Here is a 12,408-nt window from a genome sequence, read left to right on the forward strand (position 1 = left end):
TAAAACTTTATCTGTGTGTTTGATTTTTAATTTATTAAAAATATATTTATTAAAAATTTATTTGATAAAAATTAATTTAGTAAAAATAAATTATTATAATAAAATTTATATTTGGATATGTTTTTTCAGAAGTCAGTTTTATAAACTAAAAGTTATTTAAATTATGATAGTAAAATGTGTTTTTAAATGTACAATTATAAAAAAAATATTAATTTATGATAATTTGTAATTTTTTATTATACAAATATAATATATTTAACATATTTAAAAAATATGATAAATATTTTAAATAATATAAAATTTGATGTATAATGCTAAAAACTTAATCTCTAATTATTTATATTTTTTTAATTTATAATTTTAAAAAATATGATAAAAATTTATAATTTTTATTATACATTAATGTTAAAATTAACATGATTAATTATTTAATTTATAATGTAAAAAATTTTATATCTAATCATTATTATTATCATTTAAATGATAATTATATTTTTAATAAATTAATTATTTTTTAAATAAAAGAATAAGATATTAAACTTGAAAGTATGATCAAATAACATTTTACTTTTTAAAAGTTAATGGATGAAGTTTTGAATTTTTCACGTTTGACCCCATTTCAGAAGTCCTTTTGCTCCCAAAAAATTATCCCAAATAGTTTTTCACATTTCATAAGCAGGAAAGTGCTTTTGGGATATGAAAAATTGATTTACCAATGCCTAAATATATGACAGTTAAGTTTTGGTAAAATTTTCTTTAAAAAATAAATTTTTAATATTGGTTTAAAGAATTCCAACCATAAATTAATATTTATTGCTAGAACTCATGAATTTATAATTATTTAAATCAAAAATTATAAATAATTATTCAAAAAATTTTGTCAGAAACTTAAGTGTTATAAATTCATTGTTTTGAGACTTTATTGTTAAAGTAAATATATAAATTTAGCTATGAATTATATTATCTAGTAATGTAAAATAAATAATCAATTATTTAAAACATAGCATAGCATCTAACATTGTCTATCTAATTTGAACAAATGTCAATTTTTTTACTGTGGGGCCTACATTCATTACAGGTAGATGTGTGTTTAGATTCTTCTCTCTCATCTCTTTGGCTTATCTTTATCTCCCGATTGTGCTCTTCTCCTTGCTTTGCCTTCAATCTTTACTTATCTCCTCCTTCTCACCACTATCACTGACAACCATTGTGCTTGCCGCTATTGCCAGATCTACAAGTCCCTATCTTTCGTGGTCAAAGTTCACTCACTTGAGCCTTATCTTCTTCAACATTCTTAGCATGACAAGCGTCTCATGTCGCCTAATCCTTTTCCTACCTAGTCTCACTTAGAGGATGCTTAGGAATTCTTGGTTTTGATTCATAAGCCTTAAGAAGAACCCCTCCTCCTCCTTAATTCTAAAAAACTTCTCCACCTTCACTGAGGTATATGTTTGCTTTAGCAACAGGACGACAACAACGAGGTAGCAAGTAAAAGAGATGGTAGGAGGGTTACTATAAAAAGGCTACAGATTCCTATGGATGGTGAAGCTGAAGATGGTGGACAAGGAAGATGACGAAGATTTGGAACAATAGGTGATGGAGAAGATGAAATAGAAGGAGAAAGGGTTTATGTTGAAGACGTAGGTGTAAGGAGATATTTTGGGGCCCAGTTTAATGGGTGGATTTGTGAGGCATGGAGATGGAACTTGATAATGGAATCCATATGGCATAGAGTGCTAATTCTGTTATGGTTAGAATGGAGATTAGAAGATAATGTTGGAGGTAGTAGTGAAAAGTGAGGTTGCAAAGTGGCCAACGAAGTGAGGCTAAGGCGGAGAGGCAATGGTGAATGTGGAAGAGATAGGGAAGGTAATGAAAGAGATGATGAGCAACGAATCTCACAAGGTGAGAGCCTTATAATTCAAAGAGGCCATAAGGAAGATAGTTGATGTTGGAGGCAGCTGTGAGGTTAAAATCAAGATAATAATTATGAGTGGAAGAAGAAGAAGAATGTGGTTTGTCCCATACTTTTAAAAATAAATAGAGATTAGTGAGAAGTGGATGACAGGTGACATGCAATGATTTAGATAGTTAATGATTTATTTTGCATCACTCTATAGTATAGACTATCTAGTGGTTATCGAGAAATAGTTTGTGACTAAATTTACATATTTACCTTTAATGTTATTTGTAACATCCTCCAAATTTAAACTTAATTAATTAAATCTGATTAGATTAATTAAATTAATAATGAGGTGTGTGGTTGGAGAGGTTTAACGGGCATGTTTGATTGCAATTTCAGCCTTAAATATAGGTCCGAAGTAAAGTTGGATCAACCGAATATGTAAAAAGGAAGAAAATTTGAAGGGCAAGGTTTTGTGCCATGTGCTGTGGCTTGTGAATGAACCGCTGTAGCACATGTGTGCTAATACGCCTAGGAAGGCTTCTTTGTACCACGAGCCACAGTGCATGGTGCGTCCATCGCAATGCATGGCCACTTTTCTATTGAAATACAATCGCGAAATTGATGTGGAGCAAAAGAAAAACAAAAGAGAAAATGAAGGAAATGCAAGAGGCTCTATTAGGGCTTAGAGCTTGAAATCATTTGAAGTATTTTGAAGCTTCTAAACACTAGAGGTAAGATTCTCAAGCTTAAAACTACCTATCTCTTCCATTTTCTCCAGTGGAAAAGTTACAGTTTGATTGAGAATGATAATTTTTGGTCCATAGAGGGTATGAGTCTGAACTTATTGACTTAAATTGAGTTAATGAGAGTTGTTTGAACTACTTAGATCTACCATTTATGGCTTTATGCGTTTTTAGTTTTTAGAGTCATTAATAAACAAAAATCCACTATTAATGAGGTGGTTAGGCAATATGACTCCATTAATGGTTATTTAATAGTTTAATGAAGTAAATGAGAGTTAAGAGAAGCTAAGAAAACCTTCTAGGTACCCTTGTATGGGAAGAGAATGAATTTTAGGAGTGAAGAAATGCTTGAGTTAATAGTAAAAATTATTTGAAAATAGATATTGATAAAGTATATTGTGATTAATTATAGAGTAATTATTTCTTGCACCATTCAAGCTTTGTGAAAGCTTTGGGAGTGTGTAATTAAGGGGTAAAACTTTTCACCTCTCAAAAATTTGAGATAATTGGAGAAAATTTATCTTATGTTTTTGTGTGTTAATTAATTTATTGATTAATATTTGATAATTTAAAGGAAAAATGACAATTAAGGACCCCTTGTGGACATTAATTTCAATTAAGGATCATAAAATTTTGAAATCTCAATTAAGGACTATGGGAAAAATATAGTTTGTCTTAAATGCTCTTGAGAAAAAAAAATTCAATTATGTTGAAATCCCAATTATGTTGTTTTTATAATAAATGTTAGAAATTTTTTCACGTTGGGTAAGTGAATTCCCAAGTGGCGTTAGTGAATCTCACCTCACGTTAGTGGATCCTAATTTGGACAAGTCACTTTTTGTTAAACAATCAATTTTCAAGTGAGGTTGCATTTTTTCACAATAAATGTTAGACATTTTTCCAAGTTGAGTTTGTGAATTCTCAAGTAATGCTTTTTGTTAAATAATTGATTCTCAAATGAAGTTTCATATTTTCACAATATACATTAGAAATCTTATCAAGTTGGATTAGTGAATTTTCAAATGACACTTTTGTTAAACAATCGATTCTCAAGTGGGGTTTCATATTTTTACAATATACGTTAGTAATATTCTTAAGTTGGGTTAGTAAATTTCCAAGTGACATTAGTGAATCCCATCTCATGTTAGTGAATCTTAGGGCATTTAAAACAAACTAAATTTTTTTATGGGAAAATAGCATCCAAGGACCACCGTACGAAATTTATATCAGAGAAGGACTAAATGATTTACTTTTATCACTGCAGTCTTCTAGTCCTTTTGACATATTAATTTCATATGTAAAAAGATTGAAATGTTGTTATAGTTAAAAACAAAAAAAAGAGAGAAAGAAAACCCCACTGTCATTGGCCATCGGACCACTGCCAGCTATCAAACCTCCGTTGGCTATAAGGTCGCTAGAGCCTTTACTGCAAGCAGGGTCGTCAGAGCTCCGGCACTGGTGACATTTTGTTTCAAAATTAAAGTTTTTTAGGTGGCCAAGGGTGGGTTGGATCCCATGACCCTTAGCCACTTAGTGGCTACCAATTCCTTTAATATATATATATATGTGTGTGTGTGTGTGTGTGTGTGTGTGTGGCAAAAAATATTATAAGTAGTAAACCAAGTACAAAACCACTTCCATGTAATAACTTAATATGTATTGTTAATTTCTGAACAGAACTTGTTAGTTTATAAATGTCACTTGTTAATCTAACATGGACAATTGTAAATTGAAAGCTTGAAAACTTTATTCATTTTACTTGTTAAACGTTCCAATGTCTTGTTGTCAATCACAAATAGGTTGTTGTCAAAATCAAATGACTATTTATTAATAAATGACAAACACGCAGAATTAAACTCTTCCTATCATTTTTTGTAACTTGTTAAAACCATAATAGATTCTTGTTAATTTTAAATTAATTATTGTTATTTTATGAATGTCACTTGTTAATCTGACATGGACAATTATAAATTGGGGCTTCAAAACTTTACTCATTTAATTTGAAATTAACAATTGACATTTGTAAAATAATAATAATTAATTTATAATTAACAAGAATATATTATGGTTATAACAAGTTAGAAAAAATGATAGAAAGGGTTTAGTTGTGCGTGTTAGTCATTCACTGACAAATATCCATTTGATTTTGACAACAACCTATCCGTGATTGACAACAAGACATTAGGACTTTTAACAAGTAAAATAAGTGATGTTTTAAAATCCCTAATTTGTAATTGTCCGTGTCAGATTAACAGGTGGCATTCGTAAAATAACAGCAATTAATTTGAAATTAATAAGAATCTATTATGATTTGAACAAGTTAAAACAAATGATAGGAAGGGTTTAGTTATGCATGTTAGTTATTCATTGACAAGTATCCATTTGATTTTGACAACAATCGATCTGTGATTGACAACAAGACATTGGGACGTTTAACAAGTAAAATAAGTGAAGTTTTGAAGCCCCTAATTTATAATTGTCCATGTCAGATTAATAAGTGACATTTGTAAAATAACAAATTTTGTTCAAAAATTAATAACACACATTAAGTTATTACATGAAAGTGGTTTTGTGCTTGATTTACTACTTATAATATTTTTTGCCACATATATATTAAAGGGCTTAGTGGCCACTAGGTGGCCAAGGGTCATGGGATTAAATCTACTATTGGCCATCTAAAAACTTCAATTTTGAAACAAAATGTCACTGACATTGGAGCTCTGGCAACCTCGCCACTGGTGGAGGTCTAATGGCTAGCGGTAGTTCGATGGTCGCCAACAGTAGGGGTTTCTTTTTTTTTTTGTTTTTTGACTATAAGGACATTTTGGTCTTTTCACATCTAAAATAATATGTCAGAAGGACCAGAGGACTGCAATGATAAAAGCAAATCATTTGGTCCTTCTTTGATATAAATTTCATACCATAGTCCTTGGATGCTGTTTTTCTTTCAAAAATTTATGGTTCTTAATTGAGATTAATGTTCTTAAAGGATCCTTACTTGTCATTTTCACTAATTTAAATTTGTGAAATTGAATAAAATGCAAGTATGACATGAATTACTTGAAAATTCACTATAATGATTTTGTAAAGTTTAATGACATGGTATATGCAAAATTCTATAAAATATTGTTCATGGAGTGCTATGATATGATTTCTTTGGAGTTCAATAATATGAGTTGATAGGGAGTTCAATAATATTGTGATAAGTGGAGTTCAATGACTATGTAATAGAGGAGTTCAATGAAATTATGTGTTGAGGAGTACCATGATGTGTGTTAAATGTAAACATGTGATATTGTGCATGCTTTGGTAGTGAAAGCTTGCATGCTATAAGTTATTGTATAAATATGTATTGCATGATCATGAGAGGCAGGAGTTCACCTAGGAAAAAGAGTAGAGAATTAAATTCACATAGTAAGGCTTTCATCAGAGCTCGATAGCTAGCCTGGATTTATTATTTATAATGTCCCACTTGTTCAACAAAGGACTGTCCCACTGGTTTAATGAGGAATTCAAACCTAGTTAGTTATTTACTTGTTCAATAAAGAAACTAGTCTAGGGAGAATGACACTCTATGGCATGAGAAATGAGGGAACCTGTATGTAATATCTAAAAATTTTAATCTAGTTATTTAAGCATGATTATATTAATTAAGTTTATTAGTGAAGTGTGTGGCTAAAGAGGTATAACAAGCGTGTTTAGTTGTAATTTCAGCCCGAAACATGGGTCCGAAGTGAAGTCAGGTCATCTGGATATGAAAGAGAAAGAAAATTAGAAGGACAAGGTTCTATGCCATGCACTGTGGCGCATATGTACTGTTATGCTTAAGGAGAACTTCTTTATGCCATGCGCTGTGGTGTAGGGTCACTTTTTTTTTATTGAAATACAGTCGCGAAATTGATGCAAAACATAAGAAAATCAAGAGAGAAAATAAAAGAAATGCGAGAGCATCTGCTAGGGCTTGAGGGGGTTCAAATATTAGGAGTACATTAGAGCTAGAAAACATTTGAGGTAAGGTTTCTAAGCTTAAATCTTCCTATCTTTTTTTTCATTTTTTTGATGTTGGAAGTTAAGGTTTAGTTGAGAATAATGATTTTTGATTTATATAAGCTATAAGTTCGAACATATTAACTTAAAGAGGTTAATGGGAGTAAATTAAGCTAATGAAACTTAGTATTTATAGTTTTTGATGATTGATAATTGGGGAGCATTTAATATTCAAAATTTCACTATAAATATGATTGTTAGAACAATGTGACTCCATTTATTGCTATATAAGAGTTTCATAAGGTTAATGTGGGTTAAAGAAAGCTAAGAAAAATGACATGGATACTTTTATATAAGTAGAAAAAGAATCTTAGGAGTAAAGAAGTATTGAGTTAATAATGAAAAACTATCCAAAAATGAATATTGATGAAGTATATTGTGATTCCTTGTAGAGTGATGATATTGGTACCATTCAAACTTCTTAAAAGCTTTGGAAGTGAGTATTTGAGGGGTGAAACCTTTGATCTCTCAAAAGTTTAAGGTAACTGAGAAAATTCTACTTAGTGCTTTTGTATGTTAATTAGTTTATTGATTTATATTTAATAAATTTGAATGTGTGAACTTGAATACAAGGCAAATGTGGCATGTTCTACTTGAAAATCTATTGTTAATCCTCTAGTAAAGTTCAATGAAGTGTTTTCACTTATTGTTTGATGATGAGAGTTGTAAATGGATTTTTCACTTATTTGTTGCCATGAGAGGTTTGATAAATTGAACAGGAAAATGTTGGATGAAATTATGTGTTGGAAAGTTCAATAAATGTGATTCATGTGAAGTTCAATGAATGTGTGTACTATGAGAAGCTTAATGATTTACTGTAAGCAGAGCTAAGTGATTATGTGTTTTAGAGAGTTCAATGACTATGCTTAATGTGGAGTTTAATGATTAATTGTAATTATGTGTAATAAAAGTACAATGAGATAATTAAGCATACTTAAGTAATGAATAATTGCATGCTTTAAGTGGTGTATATCTATGTATTGCATGATCATAAGAGGTGGAAGTTCACCTAAGAAGATGAGTAAAGCTCTAAATCCATGTGGTAAGGCTTCCATCAGAGCTTGATAGTTTTCCTGGGTTATTATATGTATACTATCTCACTTGTTCAAGGAGAGACTGTCCTACTAGTTTAATGAGAGACTTAAACCTAACTAGCTATCCACTTCTTCAATAAGAAAGCTAGTCTAGGAAGAATGACACCCCATAGTGAGAAAAATGGGGGAAACTGTGATCTATAAGTGAGATAGGAAGCCTTGGCTGAGTAACCTCTCACAAGTATTTTAGCTAGAGTAGCCTCGATGTATAGAAAAACCCAATGTGTGATAGTTCACAGTTTTGTGTTAGAGGAATAAGGAGGATGTAAGGGAGGTGTGATCACGCATATAGTGAAAAAGAGCTCATGGTTGGTTGTTTTTTAACCCTAATGAAATGGAACATGTGAAAGTCTTCTTCTCTGTATATGAAATGGCATCATCTTGATTATTATCTCATATGTGTGTGTGTGTGTGTGTGTGTGTCTTATTATAAATAAAAATGTTGAGTTATGCTCTTGAATATGTCTATGAATTGAAATTGCTTAATAACTTGCCACTTGTATTTAAATTAATTGGCATGCATTAATATAAGTTAGTTAGATTTTAGTTATTAGGTGGTTGTACTCACCTTAATGTCTTCAATATTATAGAAAATAGCTCAAGAGAATCGCACAGAAAAGCATACAGGGGCATAGGATTGACATCATAGTTGTAGGCCTTTTTCATCTTTTGAGTTATATGTGTATATAATGATTGATATTGCCAACTAGGACTATTCCATCTTGGATTTTACTTGCATTATGTGTTTTGTGCATTATAAGGTGTATTTTGGGCCTTAAGGTGTATGTATGTGATTTGTGATATCTAAAGCAGGACCAAAATACTAGTACAAGTAAGAAGTAATTATGAATTGCGATTTTGTGGATTATTGGGTGAAAAGTGAGATTTGAGCTTCCCTTTTTGTTTTTAAGACTAAGGGGTTAAGCATTGAAAATGTAATTTATAAGTATTATGTATGTTGTGGTATATTGCACATGTTATTTTAGTCTATTATATATGGTCTGAGTGGTATTTATAGCTTTTGGCTTGTGGTATGTATTTTGGACACTTGGTTTTGTGAAAAAGGATGAAAAAGTGAGAATTTTAAAATGAGTGTTCAATTCTTAAATGAGAAATAATTTGAGTGTGAAACTAAAGTCATTAGTTAGAGCTTGGAAAATACTTTCTGTAGACACTTAGCTCGTGTCAATCGGACATCAAACGGAGAATTGGGACACATTGAAAGTTGCCTTAGAAGCTATCAATTTGACAGCAGAATTTTATTGTTATAGAAAGTGCAATGCGCCATGACGCATTATTCAACGATTCACGGTACATGGCACAGAGACTCACGAGCCACGGTGCGAGTTCAATGAGCCGCAGCACACTCCTCTGATTCTATAAAATCTCACTGTTTTTCAATTTTTGAGCAAATGGATTAATCCTTTTTATGATCCCATGCTTTTGTATAGTTACTAAACTTTATTAATCATTTGTAAAACCATTTAAGATGGTTTAAACTTTGAAAACTTGGGATCCCATCATTATAACTTAATTGTAAAATTGACAACTTATTATTTACTTTAAATTAATCTCTTGCGTAAGAGAAATTATAAGTTAATTGGGCATTACTGAGTAAGGAGATTACAACATAACTCATAAGTGAGTTGAGAAACCTTGCCCAAGTAACCTCTCACACATGTTTTGGTTAGAGTAGTCTCAATGTAAAGATGATCCTAATGTGTTATAGCTCACAATTTCGTGTCAGAGGAATAAGGAAGATATAAGGAAGGTATGATCATGCATATAGCGATAAAAAGGGCACATAATTGCCTATATTGTGATCCTAGTGTAATAAATCATATGATGAGACTTGTTCTTATATGAAAATGTGTTATTTCAATCATTATTAATGAGCATGTGTACTATGAATGGAAATGTTGAATTATGCTCTTGAATATGTTTTATAATTGGAAATTTGCTTAATTACTTGTCACTTGCATTTAAATTAATTGACATATGTTAGTATGAGTTAGATGGGCCTTAATTACTAAGTGGTTATACTCACCCCACTATCTTCAATATTATAGGAAATAGCTCAAGAGGACAAGATAGAGAAAAACAACTGGAGGCATAGGATTATCATCCTATTTGTAGGCCTCCTTTACTTTTGAGTAATGATGTGCATATTTTGCATAATATTGCCAACTAGGATTAATCCATTTGTAACTTACTTGTACTACATGTTGTGTTAAATTATAAAATATATTTTGGGCCCTAGGGTATATGTGTGTAAATTGTAAGATCTATGACAAAGTTAAAATAATAGTGGAAGTAAGAATTGCATATGAAATGTGATTCTGGATTAATTTATGATTTATGAGTTTTAGAGCTCCCTTTCTATTTTTGAGATTAAGAGATTAAGCAATGAAAATGTATTTTATAAGTGGGGTTAAGTTAATGATGTGGTGCATTGCATAGATCTGTTGTAGTCTATTAAATGTGGTTTAGAGGGTGTTTGTGATGTTTGGCTTTTGGCATTAGGTTTGGACAATCAAGTTTTGTGTTAAAGGTGGAAAGGAGAGAATTTTGAAATGAGTATCCAACTCTCGAATGAGAAATAATTTGAATGTGAAACTACAGCCAATAGTTAGAGTGAGGAGAAAGCTCTATGTAGACACCTAAATCACATCAATTAGATGTTGGACAGAAAAATGAGACGTGTCGGAAGTTACCCTAGGTGCTGTCAAATGATAATAGAATTCTACTGTCATGGAATGTGCAATATGCTGTGGTGCAATGTGCAATGAGCCACAATGCATGGCATAAAGGCATATAGGCTATAGTGCAAGTGCCACAAGCTACGACACATGCCTTTGTTTTGGCACATTTTCACTGTTTTTGAATATTATGAAAATACATTAACCCGTTTTGAGATTTCATATTTCCACATATAAATTAAACTCCAATTCTTCAATGTAAAGTTCTTTTAGGGTGTTTTAAACATTGAAAACTTGAGATCCCTTTTGTTTAAGTTTGATAAATTTGTTATCTTGACTTGTGAAAATTGACAAGATTGGTGATTATCATTATGTTTAGGAAATTGAAGAGGATTAGTAGGGGTAATCCTACTTATCTAACTCAAATATTACAACTTGATATTACATTATTATCCTTTAATATTACGTACTTGCCTCCCCTCCTCCCACCCCCAATTAAATATGGACCATCCAAGTTTAATTTTTATTAAATTTAAATAATCCAAATTAAACATTTTAATTTTATGTTTATTAAAATAAAAAATCAAAAAAAAATTTATTAAATAAAATTAATAATTTGGATAGTTCAGATTTAATGCGGGTTATTCAAATTTAAATTTAATATTAAATATGCACTTTTCAAAATATATTTGGATAATTAATTTATAAAAATTATTTTTTATATCTAATCACCAATCTGAACAATTCAAATTTAATATTAATTTTTTTATTGATTTAATATTAAAATTAGACCACTTATGTTAAATATAGATTGCCCAAATTAATAATGAAACATATTTATTTAAATTTTTTTATAATTTATATATATATATATATATTTAATTTGGACATATATAATATATATATATATATATATTTTAATTTGAAATGTCCAAATTAAATTTGAACGATCCAGATTTAATAGAGGTGGGAGGAGGGATGAATGGGAGGACCATTTAAAAATATTCCATTCCCTCCATTTTTTCCCTAACTCATCGCAATTAAGATGGCTTAGTTAGAATAATATAATTGTCTTAAAAATAAATCACTTTTTAGTTTTGTCCCTAGATTTAAAAAAAGTCATTTAATATGTGGGAAGAGTTTTTTTTTAAATTGAAATATTATCCTTCTTTTTAGAATTTGCTAGATAGTATGTTTGGAAATGTACGTCAAATATTACAAAAAATGGGAAAGCAACTCATATAAATGACCAAGAAAACATTTTAAAATGTGACTAATAAATAGGATTGGGAATATAAAATAATTTTTAAATTTAACGTTAAAAATATAATATATTTTTAATTTTTTAATATGTAATTAATGAGGTTTATTCCAAAAGTAACCTAATATAAATAAACCATTCATGATTCAAACTTTTATCTTTAGATGAGACACCATATAAAACAAGAATAAACATGAAAAAAATAATGTTAGTTTAAAAAATATTAACTAATTTATTAGGAGTGTAATTTTAGTTAAAAATATTTTATATTTTTAAGTGAAAGGAATATACAGTATATTTTTAAAAAATATAAGATATCTTGAATCATTTAAAATATACTCTCTCTGATATCTATTATAAGGCAACTTTACCTACCTCATCAAAACTAACAAAAGAGGTTAAATTATTATATTTGTCTAAAAATATAATAAATTTTTAATTTTATCTCTTTTCAAATAATTTTTTAATTTGCATTACATTATCTCAAATAGTTAATCAGTTTAAATACAATCCAAAAAAATTTAAATAGGAGTAATATATTGAAAATATAATTAATATATCATCAAATGTATTATATTAAAATAAAAATCTTTTTTAAACATAGAGGAAAAAATATAATTTTTGAAAACATAGCAGTCAAGGACTAGTTGTTATCAAA

Source organism: Prosopis cineraria, unplaced genomic scaffold, assembly GCF_029017545.1.
Source record: "Prosopis cineraria cultivar Desert tree isolate PC_DT_omini unplaced genomic scaffold, ASM2901754v1 PC1, whole genome shotgun sequence".
In the NCBI taxonomy this organism is placed as follows: Eukaryota; Viridiplantae; Streptophyta; class Magnoliopsida; order Fabales; family Fabaceae; genus Prosopis; species Prosopis cineraria.